Source organism: Melanerpes formicivorus, unplaced genomic scaffold (assembly GCF_026170545.1).
Source record: "Melanerpes formicivorus ecotype bairdi unplaced genomic scaffold, bMelFor1.0.p_v2 SCAF_56, whole genome shotgun sequence".
Classification (NCBI taxonomy): domain Eukaryota; kingdom Metazoa; phylum Chordata; class Aves; order Piciformes; family Picidae; genus Melanerpes; species Melanerpes formicivorus.
Genome location: NW_027142408.1, coordinates 2,307,720 through 2,323,797, shown reverse-complemented (window position 1 = coordinate 2,323,797; position 16,078 = coordinate 2,307,720). Strand labels below are relative to the sequence as shown.

Below are 16,078 nucleotides of genomic sequence, written 5' to 3'. Positions count from 1 at the left end.
TGAGTTGGCAAATATATCAAGGGAGTTCCAAAGTGAAATCATAGCCAAAAAAAGAAGCAAGCAGGACAGACCCTCTGAAACTGGCTGACAACTGCCCCAGCTGCAGCCAGACCCAGCCTGGCTTTTCAGAGAGAAGAGGAGAGAACAGAGCATGGCTGCAGCAAAAGAGTTATGGCTGGGGGGAAAAGGGAATTAATTGTGGCATAGAATGGCTCAGGTTGGAAGGGACCTCAGGGAGCATCTCCTCCAACCTCCCCACCATGGGCAGGGACACCTCTCAGCTACACTCAGCTGATCAAGGCCTCATCTAACCTGGCCTTCAACACCCCCAAGAAGGAGGCAGCCACTGCCTCCCTGGGCAGCCTGTGCCAGAGTCTCAGTACCCTCAGACTGAAGAACTTCAGGCTAGATGTGAGGAGGAGGTTCTTCACCATGAGAGTGGTGAGACCCTGGAATGCATTGTCCAGGGAGGTGGTCGAGGCCCCATCCCTGGGGGTGTTTAAGAGCAGGCTGGATGAGGCTCTGTCCAGCCTGATCTAGTGTGGGGTGTCCCTGCCCATGGCAGGGGGGTTGGAACTAGATGATCCTTGTGGTCCCTTCCAACCCTGAATGAAACTATGAAACTATGAAACTTCTTTCTCAGCTCCACTCTAACCCTGCTCTGCCTCAGCTTCAAACCATTCCCCCTTGGCCTGTCTCTGGACACCCTCAGGAAAAGTCTCTCTGCAGCCTTCCTGCAGGATCCCTTCAGCTATTGCCAGGCAGCTCTAAGGTCCCCCTGCAGTCTTCTCCAGGCTGCACACCCCCAGCTCCCTCAGCCTGTCCTCACAGCAGAGGTGCTCCAGCCCTTGGATCATCTTTGTGGCCTCTTCTGGGCTCACTCCAACAGCTCTGTGTCCCTCTCATGCTGGGGACACCAGAGCTGGAGGCAGGGTTGGAGGTGGGGTCTCAGCAGAGCAGAGCCAAGGGGCAGAATCCCCTCTCTTGACTTTCACTGAGCTGTGATCTGTGGCATCAATGGTTTGTAGGCATAAATTGTTCTTCACAAAGCAGCTCTCCCTTCTACCATTGTCTGTAAGAACCTTCCTTCCCGTGCTGGTTGTGAAGCTCCAGAGTCCTTTGGTACCGGAGAAGGAAGGGAAGGTCTAATCCTGCCATCCTGCTTCATTTGTAGCTTAGTAGGCATGCAGAAAGCTGCCTGCACTGCTTTTTGTCCTCCAAAGCCAGGGAAGCAGCAGCTCCCTGCCTGAAGGCTTGTTTCTCACATCATCTGCAGCCAGCTCCTCCTTGATGTGTGAGACGCTGGTGTGAAGCTGGAGTGCAGCAGTTACAAGATGTTCCTCTGCACACGTGGCACACAGGGGAGGAGGCTTCCTGACAAATGGACATCCAGACTGCTGCTCCACTTGGAGCAAATCACTTCCTTAATTGCCTGAGGATCAGAAGAGGCTTGACACAGCCTTCCCATCAAGACCTCCAGAGCCAGAGGTCTCTCCTGGCAAAAGGACTGGGCTTGGAAGCTTGAGTTCTCTCTTGGTTCAGAAAGGTGATTTGAATATTGTTCTACAGCAGAAGCAGCAGCAAAGGCAGCATGGGATGTGCTGCCCAGGGAGGTGGTGGAGTCACCATCCCTGGAGGTGTTTAGGAAGAGCCTGGATGAGGCCCTTGGTGCCATGGTTTAGTTGATCAGCTGGTGTTGGGTGATAGGTTGGACTGGATGGTCTCGAAGGTCTTTCCCAACCTGGTTCATTCTGTATTAAGAGAGGAGATTCTGCCCCTCTGCTCTGCTCTGGGGAGACCTCACCCTGCAGTACTGCATCCATCTCTGGAGCCCTCCACACAGGAAGGACATGGACCTGATGGAGAGGTCCAAAGGAGGGCCATGATCATCAGAGGGTAGGAGCAGCTCTGCTGTGAGGACAGGCTGAGGGAGCTGGGGCTGTTCAGCCTGGAAAACAGAAGGCTCCAGGCAGACCTACCAGCAGCCTGCCAGTACCTGAAGGGGCTACAGGAAGGCTGCAGAGGGACTGTCTGCAAAGGCCTGCAGAGAGGAGGGGCAGTGGTTTGAAGGGAGAGCAGAGCAGGCTGAGCTTGGCTGTGAGGTCTGTAGCCCCCATTCTGCTTCTCAGAAGGATTCTCACTGGTGTGGAACAGTTTATTTTCTGACAGCTCCTCCCTTGCCGTGCAGCAGAGCCCACAACAGAGGGGGAGGCCACGTTTGTGCTGCTTGTGTATTTATGTTGTGCTTTAAATTCCACTTTGGTCCTCCTCTAAGCAGCTCTTGGACTTCATTCTCAAAGGCTGTGTTCTATTTTTCTTTCTTTTTGGTTCAGACTTCCTTCTGTGAAAGGCCATCAAAAGCTGCAGGATTATTGTCCCACAGTACAAGGAGGGATGCTGTTAGTCTGGCCAAGCAGCTATCAGAAGTATGCAGGAAATACACCATAAATTCATTTTCCTCCAAATGTTTTCTGCAGGCAAGCTCCCAGGCTATTAAGTTAACCCCAGGGACTAGAAAGACAATAACTTGAACTGGAAATCCCAGGACAGTAGCCAGGTTTCATGTGGTCCTCAGGAATGGGAACAAAAAAAAGCCCCACCCCAACAACCAACCCTCCCAAGAAAGAACAACTTCCCCTTTTCACCACTGGAAACAGTGAACTCTCACAGGGCAGCCACAGCCCAGAGTTTACAAGGAGCAGGAGAGGTGACCTCTCCCCTCTGCAAGGGCAGGGAGTTGATGACCATTAAAAAGCTGATGCTCATCCAGAGCCATTTGTGAAATTAATTTGCATCTTTCCAAGGATAGAAATTGGTCTGTTGGGACCTAGGCTTGGAGCAGAGCTTTGGTACAAGCTGCAGTGTCTGCTGCCTCCCTTGCACTCCTCACAACATCATGAGCCTCCTGCCTGAAGTGTGAGTCTGCTGCTCACACAGGAGCTCAAGAGGCTGCCTGACCCCACAGGCAGGACAGCATTTTGTCCCTTACCAGAAGGTCATAGAGAAGCCTTAAAAGATTCCCCCTCTGCATTCCTCTAGCTAAAACAATCTCTTTCTTTAGGCTGTCAGCTGTGTCCTGTCCCAGGCTGGGGGAGGCAGCCTGCAGCTCTCTGGGCATTTTGCCCTCTGAACCTTCACTTCTTCTCATGGCCACTTCTTAATTGGGTTGTTTTTTTTCCTCTCAAGTGGAAAATGGAAGAGGGAAGACTGAAAAGGAAAGATTTGCTCTGAGCCTTTAGAGAGAATCACAGAATCACAGCATGGGGACCTCCAGAGATCAACCAGTCCAAACCCCTGCCAGAGCAGGGGCACCCAGGGCAGGTCACACAGGAACACATCCAGCTGGGTTTGCAGTGACTCCAGGGAAGGAGACTCCACAGCCTCCCTGGGCAGCCTGCTCCAGGGCTCTGGCACCCTCACAGGGAAAAAGTTTTCCCTTCTGTTCCCTGGCACCTCCTCTGCTCCAGCTTGCACCCCTTACCCCTTGTCCTGTCCTTGGACATCCCTGAGCAGAGCCTGGCTCTGTGCTCCCCACACTGCCCTGCACATCTTTATCCCCAGCAGTGAGGGCAGCCCTCAGGCTCCTCTGCTCCAAGCCCCAGCTCCCTCAGCCTGTGCTCACAGGGAGATGTTCCACTGCCTCCAGCAGCTTTGTGGCTCTGTGCTGGACTCTCTCAAGGACCCTGAGGTCCTTCTTGACCTGAAGAGCCCAGCACTGGACCAGCTTTGCAGATGTGGCCTCAGCAGGGCAGAGCAGAGGGACAGGAGAATCTCTCTCAACCTACTCACCACAGCCCTTCCAGTACACCCCAGGATGCCCTTGGCCTTCCTGGCCTCAAGGGCACGTTGCTGGCTCACCAGCATCCTGCTCTCCAGCAGGACCCCCAGGGCCCTTCCTCCAGAGCTGCTCTCCAACAGCTCAGTCCCCAGCCTAGGGGTTGCTGCTTCCCAGATGCAGGACTCTACTCTTACCCTTGTTTGGCTTCATTCAATTTCTCCAGGTACTTTTTTTTCCAACCCTGAAGCAACAGCCTACAGAAATAGAACAGAATAGAATTAACCAGGTTGGAAAAGACCTTTGAGACTGAGTCCAACCTCTCACCCATGGCAGTGTACTTTTCCCATAACTCCAAGCCTTACATTGAATAAAAGCAGCAAATACTTGTAACAAGTTTTCTATCTCCACTTCCAAGCCCTGAAATGCCCTTGGATAAGCTTGCAGGGTGCTTCCCTTCCCTCAGTCTCTTGTGGGCAGCAGCATGCACTCTGAATTGGTTCCTTTCCTCTGAGGAATAAACCCATCAATCTCTATTTCCTGCCACTGGGGAAGGAAAACAGTGATTGGCAGAGCTGGGAGAGGGAGCCAGGAGGAGGGAGGAGTGCCAGCTCACCCAGCAGGGAAAAAACTCCTGTGAAAGAATGCATGGCCCAAGGAAAGCAGCCCAAAACTCTCCTGGAACATCCATCACCGAGAGACAAAAGCTGTCGTGCTGCTGAGCCTGTTCCAGCCCAACCAAGGGACAGGCAACCAGGAGGGGGAAAGCAGAGGAACCCCCAGCTGTGGCAGCACATATGAACAACATCTCTCCACCAGGGAAATAAAGCACTGAGCTAGGATTTATGGCTTCCCAGTAGCATTACATACCCTGGGAAGAGGGAATGTTTTGTTCCTGCCCAACGTGACAAGTGTTAAGATCATAAAAAGTCGAACTCGACTGGAGTAGCAAATTGCTCCTCGCCTCCCCGGGCCTTCCAGGCTGTGTCATGCTGAGCAGAGTTCAGTGGTTGGTTGCCTAGGGCAGCAAAATATTAGGAATAACAGAGAGCTGGGTGAGTGTTCCCCACGAGCCTGCCCCTGAGAGGGGAGGTTCCTCCATGTGCTTAGCGCAGCAGAAACCCCAGCACTGAGTCACTCCCGAGCAGGACCTGCCCTGCCAACTTTCCACCAGCAAGCAGCTGACAGCACTTCCAAAGGTTAGCTTCTCTCTCTCTGTGCCAGTGCTGGGGTCGTGCCCTGGCTTGCTGCTAACACCAGTTACTTCTCCCTCTGCTTTTCTTTGGTGTGTGTTGTTTTCTCATGGCCTTTCCCCCACTACTCCCCACCACCCCTTCTGGCCCTCTTCCCTCCTGCTGTAGACCTCTCACCTGCTGGTGATGTTTTCAGCTTCACCTTTGTGTTCTGCTCCCTCTGCCAGTGCCAGTGTGTGCTGCTCAGCTGCTGTAGCTGTAAGGAATGTGCCCAATCCCAACTGCTAATCACAGCACCACAGGATGTTGGGGGTTGGAAGGCACCTCCAGAGATCATCCAGTCCAAAGCCATCTGCCAGAGCAGGAGCACCCAGGGCAGGTCACACAGGAACACATCCAGCTGGGTTTGCAGTGACTCCAGAGAAGGAGACTCCACAACCTCTCTGGGCAGCCTGCTCCAGGGCTCTGGCACCCTCACAGGGAAAAAGTTTTCTCTTCTGTTCCCTGGCACCTCCTCTGCTCCAGCTTGCAGCCCTTGCCCCTTGTCCTGTCCTTGGCCATCCCTGAGCAGAGCCTGGCTCCATCCTCCTGACACTGCCCTGCACATCTTTATCACTAGGAATGAGGGCAGCTCTCAGGCTCCAAGCCCCAGCTCCCTGAGCCTGTGCTCACAGGGAGATGTTCCTCTTCCTCCAGCTGCTTTGTGGCTCTGTGCTGGACAGAAGATGCAGGGGAGCTGTATAGTGCTGCCACATGGTCACCCACAGGTGCCAAGGGCTGGAGGGAGTGCAAAGAAGGAGCAAACTGAGAGGCTTAGTGTGCTGGGCTGGGTTAAAGGGAAGCACCAAGTGGGACAGCTGGCAAAGGCTGTGCCTCTGAGACCAAGGAAATAGGAGACTGAGCTGTGAGTCTGGAGAGAAATGAGAGGAAGGAGGTCCCTGACCGCCTCATGCCAGGACCATCCCTGATGACCTGGCTCCTCCTGCATGATGCTCACAGCCTGAGCCACCTACCCCAGGCTGCAGATCAGTTCCTTGGCTGCTTTTCAAAGTCAGAGCTGCTTTTGAGCTTGAAGAGAAGCACTCTGAAAGCTTCCTTCTTTCTCACAGCACAGCCACGAGGTGGTTTTAATTATCTTAGGAAAGCTTTCCTTGACCAGGTCAATCTGTTCACTGTTTCTCTTGTGTAATTGGTCTTTTTATCTTGTGAGGCTGGGCTGCAAACCAGCTGCTAGGGGCTTATGGTACAATAATATCAAGAAAATCATCTCTGAAAGAAAAAGCAATCACTTAGAGCAGCCCTGTTTGTTTGTTTGCCTTTCCCCTTTGCAAAGAACTTGATGGAAGCCAAGGGACCTCCACAGCTGAGCACCCAGAGCTGCTGGGAAAGGTTTGCTCCAAACGAAAATGCTCAGGGTTGGTCCTGTTTTACTCCTAAGGCTGCTGCCAGGGATGAGCTGAGGAGGGCAAAGGAAAAGAGAGGCAGTTACTCCTGCAGGGGCAAGGCCATGAGGGAAGGAAGGCTGCTTGCTTTTGCACAGGGCTCTCTTTTCGGGTCAGCAGTGCACAGAGGTGCAGGGACCAGCAAGCCCTGCCCCTTTGAGGTGTATGTCTGTCTTACACAGACAGACAGAGGCATGAAGTGATGGGGAAGAGACAACAGCAGCAATTATTACACACACACACATCCCCCCTCCCTGATTTACCAGTGGGATTGCTGTGCTGACTCTGAGCCCTGGGGGTGTTGATGGCTGAGTTTTGAAGAGGTTTCCATCCAGGGCTGACAACTGTGCTGCTCACAGGGATTTGGTTATCTTAGACTGTAAGACACATTGGATTTTCCTTCCCCCCCCCCACCCCCCCCCACTTTGATATACTTCAGCATTGAGTGCACCCTCAGCAAGTTTGCTGACAACACCAAGCTGTGTGCTGCAGCAGACTTGCTGGAGGGAAGGATCCATCCAGAGGGACCTTGACAGGCTGCAGAGCTGAGCCCATGACAACCTCATGAGGTTCAGCATGACCAAGTGCTCCAAACAACCTGCTGTAGGGTGAGGTGTCCCTGCCCCTGGAGGGGGGTTGGAACTGACTGATCCTTCAGGTCCCTTCCACCACTAACAATTCCATGATTCTATGGCTATCCATTTTCAGCCTCTCTTTTTTCAGGTGTCTGTAATTGGATTGCTTTCCTACTGACAAAGGGGTAAGAGGCAGCTCCTCAAAAGGAGCAGAGAAGCAAGACAATGGTCTTCAATCAGCAAAAGGAGACACCTCAAGGTTTGTGTTGCTCTTCCAAAGGAGATCTGATGAGTACTGATTCTAGGCAGGCTACTCTTCTGTGTTGATTTCTGAGGTGCCTCTCCTCCACAGAGAAGAATCCCTGCAGGCACTCACAAAGCTACTCCTGGACCCAGGGCATGGAAAGAAGCCAACCATTTGGAAACCTGGCACTTTGCTCTCTGTATCTTCTAGAGCCCACTCCCCCCTGCCCCTTTCTTCCTTGGAATGACTGGAGGAGCCTGGTGTGGAGAAGAACCCAGGTAACCAGATAAAGCATAGAATCATAGCACAGCTTAGGCTGGAAGAGAACCTTAGACATGATCCAATCCAACCTCCCAGCCAGCTCACAACTAGCCCAGGTTGCTCAAGGCCTCATCCAACCTGGGCTTGAACATCTCCAGGAAGGGGACATCCACAACCTCTCTGGACAATCCTTTCCAGGGATTTGCCACCCACCTAGTGAAGAATTGCTTTGTCTCACCCTCAGGAGAAGTCTCTCTGCAGCCTTCCTGTAGGATCCCCTCAGCTATTGAAAGGCAGCTCTAAGGTCCCCCAGGGTCTTCTCTTCCCCAGCTCCCTCAGCCTGTCCTCATAGCAGAGGTGTTGCAGCCCTTGGATCATCTTTGAAGCTGTAGCTAGTGGTCTCCAGTTCAGACTGGGGAAGGATTTCAGCTTGGACTTCTAAACTTCAGGTTAAAGTTTTGACTGCCAAGAGGTACCCTGGAGCTGTGCATGCCTTGAGGCTGCTTAGGCACAGAAAGCCATCTGTTCTGTGAAGCACTGTGCCCTTTGAAGCCATGGCCACCTCCTTGGATGGGGCTGGGGCTGGGTGAATGGTCTCTAATCTGCTTTGAGCAGTCATGGTGAAAGCAGTGGAGATCTCCCTTAATCAGCAGTGAAGGGGAGGTGAGGATGCTCAGAACGTGCTGTGCGTGGCCTTGGCTTCAGTCCCTGCAGCTGGCAGAGCTGTGCAGCGTGATGCAAGCAGCTGGGGGGAATGCCCCCTTTGCTCAGCACAGCCTTGGCAGAATCCCAGCCTGCCTGTGCTATGAGTGCCTAGGTAGAGTGCTTGGGAAGTGCTCCTGGAACTCATGTGAGTGCTTGTCTGACATAAATGGGAGTCGGGAAAGGCTCCGCTCAGTTAAGCATCTGCAGCATCAGAACCAGGCAGCAGGGGGATGACATTCAGATTGCTCCAAGACTCCTCTGCCTCCTTTTCCATCCCTTTCAAGGGTGCCCTTTTGGATTCCTAAATGAAGCCTTTGCTCACTGCAGCTGGGGAGCAAGGCAGCACAGTCAAGAGGAAAGCAAGAGTGTGTTTCTCTCTGGCCCAGCCTGCCTGTTCCTGGTCTGGATGGAAAAGACGACGAGAAGTCCAGAGAGTGAACAACAAATGGCACAAGAACAAATGCAGCAAAAGGGGGTGCCAAGGCTGTCATCCCCTGTCAGTGGTTTGGATGGGTTTCCTCCTCGCTCAGAGCAGGCTCTGGTGCAGGAAGCAGGTGGTTTGCTTTACCAGAGCCATGCGTAATGGCCGGGGAGCTGCGCCGTGCTCCGGGCCAAGCTACAGCAGATGGGCTGCAGCTCACTCCCCTCAAGGATATTTTTCATGTGATGTGTGGAAAAGAGCAGTAACCCTTGTTTGTTCTATGAGGCCTTGCAGGACTTTCTTTGGACAAAAGCCATTTTTTTGAGGAGAGAAAAGAAGAAAAAAGCCATTAGAACTGTGAGTCACTGCAATCACCTTCAGAGTGCTGCGGCCTGGCCTTCGCCTTGCAAAGCCTTCACCACTCAAAGCAGCTTGCTTGTATGGTTTTGGTTCCACCACAAATGGCATCAAGCTAATTGAGGTGGTGTTGCTGACCTCTCCATTTGAAATTGCCACAGAAACCCTGACCCAAACACCTCAAAGCTCAAACTACTCCCAGTGCAAGAGCAGCAGCAACACAGTTGTAGCTTGGGCTGCAAACGCACCACAACAGCGTCTCCAAAACAAAGCCCTTGCAAAACTTAGGTCCCCAAAAGGGCTGAGGCAGGGAGAAGCAGCAGGAGCAAAAGCACAAGGTCCACCCAGAAGCAGGGCCCTGTGGGGAGCCTTGGGCACTTTGGGGTGCAGTCATCCACAGCCCAGGCAAATGGCTGATGGCCTGAACAAGCCACAGAAGCCAGGGCAAGTCACAGGATCACAGGATGTCAGGGGTTGGAAGGGACCCAAAGAGATCAGAGTCCAATCCCCCTAGGTCCTGCTGCTCTTTGGGGTCTGGATGCCCCATTAGAATAGAATAGAATAGAATTAACCAGGTTGGAAAAGACCTTTGAGATCAAGTCCAACCTATCACCCAACACCATCTAATCAACTCAACCATGGCACCAAGTGCCTCATCCAGGCTCTTCCTAAACACCTCCAGGGATGGTGACTCCACCACCTCCCTGGGCAGCACATCCCAATGGCCAATCTCTCTTTCTAGGAAGAACTTCTTCCTCACCTCCAGCCCAAACCTCCCCTGGCACAGCTTGAGACTGTGTCCTCTTGTTCTGGTGCTGGGTGCCTGGGAGGAGAGACCAACCCCCACCTGGCTATAACCTCCCTTCAGGGAGTTGGAGAGAGCAAGAAGGTCTCCCCTGAGCCTCCTCTTCTCCAGGCTAAGCAACCCCAGCTCCCTCAGCCTCTCCTCACAGGGCTGTGCTCCAGACCCCTCCCCAGCTTTGTTGCCCTTCTCTGGACACCTTCCAGCATCTCAACATCTTTCCTAAACTGAGGAGCCCAGAACTGGACTCAGGACTCCAGGTGTACTGTGTCCAGTTCTGGGCCCCTCAGCCTTAGCAGCTGCTTGTGTCCTCTTGGAGGGGACATGCCCCAAGTGCTGCTGTCACAAGGCATCCTCACTGTGAGCAGCAAAGGGCAGAGGGAATAGAAACCTTCCTGCTGTCTGTGACAAACAGCAGAGTTGTTTCTCTCTGGTGCACCATCAACATCCTTGAGGAGAGACCAAGTGACCTGGGCAGGGTGTCCCCCTCATCCAGAGTCTATTTACTTACTGCAGCTTAAACAGTCACTGGATGAGTCACCCTCCTCTGAAATCCAGGCTGAGCTCTCAAACCTCTCAGGTGCTGGAGACAGAGCAGATCTGTGAGGTTGCTTACTGCCAGTGCCAGGGGCTACTGCATCTGTGCCAGCTCCCGGTCTGCAGGGTCTCCTGCTGTGGTGGCCCTCCCAGGGACTTCTCAGCAGAGGCACCTATCCATTGGACTGTCACCAAACTCAGCAATGAGTCAGAAGTCAAATCACTGAAACAAACCCTGAGGCTGCTGAATCTCTGGGCATGCAAAACAGCTGCTGTCAAACTGCAGTGTCAAAACAGAAAGTGTAAAAGCCTCCCAGGAGAGGTGGTGGAGCTGCAGCTGTGGGAAGAGGGAAAACTGGGCACCTGATCACAGCACACTGGGGCTGGTCCAGTTCTGTGCTGCTGCTTCAGTGCTGCTTGGATCTGATTTTGCCAATTGAAGACACTGTAATAATGGAGAGCAAAAAACAACCACAGAAAACAGTCTGAGGGCTGAGAGGAAGGCCTGATGGTGAAAGACTTGAAAGGTTCCTCTGTCAGGCTTAGCAAAAAGTCCAAGTCATCTTACTGTATTTTACTAGGGGGACTTACCAAGTGCTTTAAATCACTGGCAAAAGACAAATAGCTGCAGGCTAAATCCAGAAAAGCCAAACTAGAGCTCAGGCACAGTTCAAAAGCAGGCAATGACTCACTGCTGGGAGGGATTGCTAAATGGCATCGCTGGATCCTCTGCTCTGGTAGGAGAGGATGGTGTGCCGCCTGCTGTAGATGGGCCAAAGGGTTCACACAGAAGTGCTTGGAGGAAGTTGCCTGCCTGGAGGAGGTGCAGGAGGCCAGGCCAGATGACACTGAGCTGCCTTCACACATTAGCAGCCTGCTGCTCTTCAGGCTGCTGCATCAAATGCTGCAGGACGTCCACGCACCCAGCGTCCAGTCAGGGCTGTCAGGATGTGCCTGGTGGGGAACTGTTAAATACTGCCTGGAAAAAATAAACACATGGGTAGCTGTGATGCTTGCTAATAATAAATCATACTTCTCAGCTCCCTTCCCTTGTAAAACACAGAACAGCTGTTCTTGGAAAACTGAATAGAAGCTGCAGTGCTTTGTTGCTGTAGGATGTGGGGTTTGACGTGCAACCAGCAGAAGCCTCCAGTGACAGGTAGGAGCTGCCTCATTGGCAACCTCTGTGCCATGCAGGCTTTCTCTCCCTCTCTTGGCTGAGGCCATCAGCATTAGACAGCACAAAGCACTGGTCACACATACTGCTGAAACCCAAGAAAACAGAGTCCTGATCTCACACTCATGCTGCTCTGGATGCGTGCCTGCCAGCTATCAAACAGAAGACAAATGACAGCGCTGCTCCTTCAACCACTTTAATGATTCTTGGCAAAAGAGCTGGCAGCAGGCTCCAAAGATTTCATCTAGGCAAGGCAGTGCCTATTCCAAAAGTGGAAATGTCCAACTGGAGAGCTGGCAAGAGTGTGTTTGTACTGGAGGCTTCCATCAGTCATTTAGCTTTTCCCCAGTGTGATCTAGAAAAGCACAGAAGTTGGCTCCTTGCTGGATGGCCGCAGGCCACCTCTCATGTGTGAGGTACCAGTACCATTGGCTGCAGTGAGGCAGTGACAATGGGAAACAGTCACTGGTAGAGCCACCTGCTTCATCATTCCTCTGCAGTAGCTCTGCTTTGAAAGCTGTCAACAAATGCCCTGTTGACACTGCCATCAAGGAGTGCAGGAGACAACTGCGTGCTAGCGGTCCCCTGGAGTCCTTCCTCTGTGTTCATGGAGAAGTGTGGGCAGCAGGGCAAGAGAGGGGATTCTGCCCTTCAACTCTGCTCTGCTGAGACCCCACCTCCAATCCTACCTCCAGTTCTGGTGTCCCCAGCATCAGGAGGATACAGAGCTGCTGGAGTGAGTCCAGAGGAGACCACAAAGATGATCCAAGGGCTGGAGCAGCTCTGCTGTGAGGATAAGCTGAGGGAGCTGGGGGTGTTCAGCCTGGAACAGAGAAGACTCCAGGGGGACCTTCCAATAGCTGAAGGGATCCTACAGGAAGGCTACCTTGTGAAGTGACAGAGTTCCCTGGCACCAATACCTGAGTCCATTACCAATCCAGATGCTCCTGCAGATTTGTCCTGTTAACTGCACTGCCTCTCACCAGGCTGGGACACACCTTAGGGGCCTGGCTGCAAAACTGGGATTTAGATTAAATAGGAAACCTACTCAGCAGCCACCTAACTATGTAGGGTCTGATCTATTGTGCCTGGAAATTCCTGAGGTGCCTACAATTCCCCTTATTTGGGTACTCAACACTGCCCTTGCTCACTTTGGTGGCAATGACAAAGGGAACCTAGAGTGCTAGAATGGCTCAGGTTGGAAAGGAACTCTAAGAGCTCATCTCCTCCAGCCTCCCTACCATGGGCAGTGACACCTCTCAACTAAACTCAGCTGCTCAAGGACTTGTCCAACCTGGCCTTCAACACCCTCAGGGAGGATGCAGCTACAGCCTCCCTGGGCAGCCTGTCCCACCTGTGGGTTTGCACAGCTTCCTTGTAGGGTAGCGCTCTGCAAACACTTCCAAAGCCTTGGGAATGCCCTGGCAGTGCTGTATCCTCTTAGCAGAGGGAGCCTGTGGTGTGTACCCACCACAAGGGAGGACATGACCTGAGATGGGCATGGCAGACAGGACATGCCCAAGAGGCAATGCTGTGATGTTCAAGCTGTCCCTTTTAGCTTCACTAATACATTTATGTGCAGTCTCAGGGGCTAGACCAGCTAGATGTGCTCTGAACACATTTAGTACATGCCAAGAGGACAAGGATCCTTTCTGAACTGGTCATGACTGCTTAATATATAGTGAGGTATTTGCCAGTGCTGCCTCCTCTTGTGTTGTAGCTCAATGGTTACTTCAGCCAGGGGGCTTGGAAGGTGCCTCCACACATCCCTCAGCTTCAAAAGGCTGAAGAATCTCCCATCTGCCAAAGGAAAGTCTTATTTCCTCTCTGCTTCTCTAGGCAGGCAAGAGTCATCCTGCACTCCTTAATCAGTCACTTATCCACTAAAGTCCCCAACTGTATCCCAGAAGCCAGGAACCCTGCAAACAGAAGGTTTCTCAAACTCCTGAGAGTCCAGAGTGTTAAACCTTCCTCTGTCTTTGGCTCCTGAGCTGGCCTCAGGTTGTATCCTCCCATAAGCATTCTGGTAATTAGCCTCTCTCTCCCTTGGGCTAGCTGCTAACAGAGCCCAGCTGATGCTTCCAGAAGGAATAACCAAACAAACTTAGACAAGGAAAAGGCCAAGCCTCAGAGGGCAGCACCAAAAGGGCAAACTGAAAGACAGCTCAGTCTAATTCTCTCTTATCAGAGGCAGCATTGCCCTTTTTCTCCAGCCAGCTGGTGGTGCTGCACTAAGTTGTTTGGAAGGAGAGGTGGAAAAGAGAGAGCATTCTGAGCTCAGAAGACTTGTCAGTCCAGCCCTCCAGCACCTTCCAGCAAGCAGTCCTTAGAACAAGTTGTAGTCACACATATGCTGGGGCTTCTTTAGGGCATCCTTGGTGACATGAGCTCCATACCTGAGCCCCATGTGGATGCCCACTAAGCACAACTCAGTGAGTCTGGCTTTAGGTTTTCTTCAAGAGTCAGACACTTAGAAGTGCTTCAAGCAGCTCAGGACTGCTGCATTTGAGGCAGAGTGATAAATGAAGAGTGAGCTTGGCAGGATGCTTGCTGTGTAGTGAAGCTCCCCAGAAGGAGAGAAATAATGTAAGAGTAAAGAGCTATCACTTTCTGTCCTCCTTTCCCCCTCCTTCTCACTGAAATGCCCTAGTCAGCCCACTTGGGTCAGCTCAGAGAGCCAGCCCAGCAAGGAGAAGCAAGTAGATGCCTTCTGCAGGCTGAATGAGTCACAGAGTTGTAGGACATCACAGCCTGGAAAAAGAAGATGAGACTTTTAGCAGCACTGAGCCACTCAAGCAGCTTGCCAGCTGCCTGAAACCACAGCTTCAAAGCACAGAAGCTCAAGCACCCCCAATGTCCAACCTCTTCTCCTTGGGTTTTGATGACCAGTGGCCTCCCTTACATGCAAATCTCAAGGCTAGCAAAAGCTGGGCTGCAGCACAGAGCAGCCAAGGAGCCTGCCAGGCAAATGCCAGCCTGCTTGCATGGGCAGGAATACAAATCCAGTCCAGATTTCATTCTTGTTGGGTTGTTTGGGGTTTTGGAAGCCATTTGGTAAATGCCTCCTGCTATTTTCCAGCAGAAACTGAACAGCCTTACCCTACCACAGAGCTCCCATTTCCAGGCCTGGGGCCAGGCAATGCTTCATCTCTCCCTGCAGCGTGACCAGCAGTGGAACAAAGGCTAAATGAGTCCTGCTGGTTCTGCTCTGCAAAAAATCCCAAGCTGGAGCCTGGGGGAACCACAGCAGCTGCTGCCTGCCCACCACACCTTGCCATGGTTTGGTTTCTTCAGGCCCCTTGGAGGATCTCTTGAAGAAAGTCCAGCCTGCAGGTGCAACTTTTGCAGCTTGCATCTGGCACATGTTTTGGATGCCAGGAAAAAACCATTGCAAGGAAAGAGAGAAGGGCTCCAGAGGCTTTTTTCCCTTTGTAGTCCAAAGGCAAGGCTTTTCTTTTGGTAGGCATTTATCTGTGCTGCTTGCAACTCAACTATCACAAGCAGAACCTGAAAATGACACTGATCAGAGCCTGCTGCTTGAAACTGCTCATGGCCCTTCCTTGGCAGAGCAGGAATGAATTCCCCTCACTGAGCCTTTCCAATTGGGTAACACATTCATTAGCTGGGAAGTGCTCACATCTCAAACACATGAAAAACCACCAAAAAACCCCAGCCAACCCAAACCCCCAAACATGTCAAATCACAGCTTCCAATTGCACATAATGCCTGCCAGTGTTTCACTCCATAAATTAATGTCACAGAACCTTAGGGGTTGGAAGGGACCTCCAAAGGTCACAGAATTGTCAGGGTTGGAAGGGACCTCAAGGATCATCCAGCTCCAACCCCCCTGCCATGGGCAGGGACACCTCACACTAGAGCAGGTAGCTCACAGCCACATCCAGCCTGGCCTTCAAAACCTCCAGGGATAGAACAGAATAGAATTAACCAGGTTGGAAAAGACCTTTGAGACCATCCAGTCCAACCTATCACCCAACACCATCTGATCAACTAAACCATGGCACCAAGTGCCTCATCCAGGCTCTTCCTAAACACCTCCAGGGATGGTGACTCCACCACCACCCTGGGCAGCACATTCCAATGGCCAATCTTTCTGTGAAGAATTTCTTCCTGACATCCAACATAACCCTCAACATAAACCTCCCCTGGCACAGGATCATCAAGTCCAACATCCCTGCCAGGGCAGGATCACCTTAGAGTAGGTGACACAGGACATTCCATGACACTCACGGAGAAGGAGAAGGAGAAGGAGAAGGAGAAGGAGAAGGAGAAGGAGAAGGAGAAGGAGAAGGAGAAGGAGAAGGAGAAGGAGAAGGAGAAGGAGAAGGAGAAGGAGAAGGAGAAGGAGAAGGAGAAGGAGAAGGAGAAGGAGAAGGAGAAGGAGAAGGAGAAGGAGAAGGAGAAGGAGAAGGAGAAGGAGAAGGAGAAGGAGAAGGAGAAGGAGAAGGAGAAGGAGAAGGAGAAGGAGAAGGAGAAGGAGAAGGAGAAGGAGAAGGAGAAGGAGAAGAAGGAGAAGCTCAAGAAGAAATACAGTAGTTTAAAATAAAGACTAACTTATGCCACAGATGTGT

At 52.2% G+C, this 16,078-nt stretch overlaps 1 protein-coding gene across 4 annotated transcripts in view; it reads right to left on the bottom strand.

Annotated features, from left to right (window-relative positions):
- Nucleotides 1-1,878: 1,878 nt before the first annotated feature.
- Nucleotides 1,879-16,078, bottom strand: part of NIPAL2 (NIPA like domain containing 2) — a 57,056-nt gene continuing 42,856 nt past the window's right edge. Inside the window, exons 12-14 of one of the 4 annotated variants that reach the window (XR_010990124.1) lie at nucleotides 4,646-4,793; nucleotides 3,973-4,032; nucleotides 1,879-2,341 (exon numbers count right to left, since the gene is read on the bottom strand). The gene's annotated coding sequence lies outside the window, so the exon portion shown is untranslated. Of the gene's footprint in view, nucleotides 2,342-3,735; nucleotides 4,033-4,645; nucleotides 4,794-10,661; nucleotides 11,292-16,078 lie in introns of those variants that run through there. The other 3 variants (XR_010990123.1, XR_010990125.1, XR_010990122.1) reach the window with 3 other exon arrangements.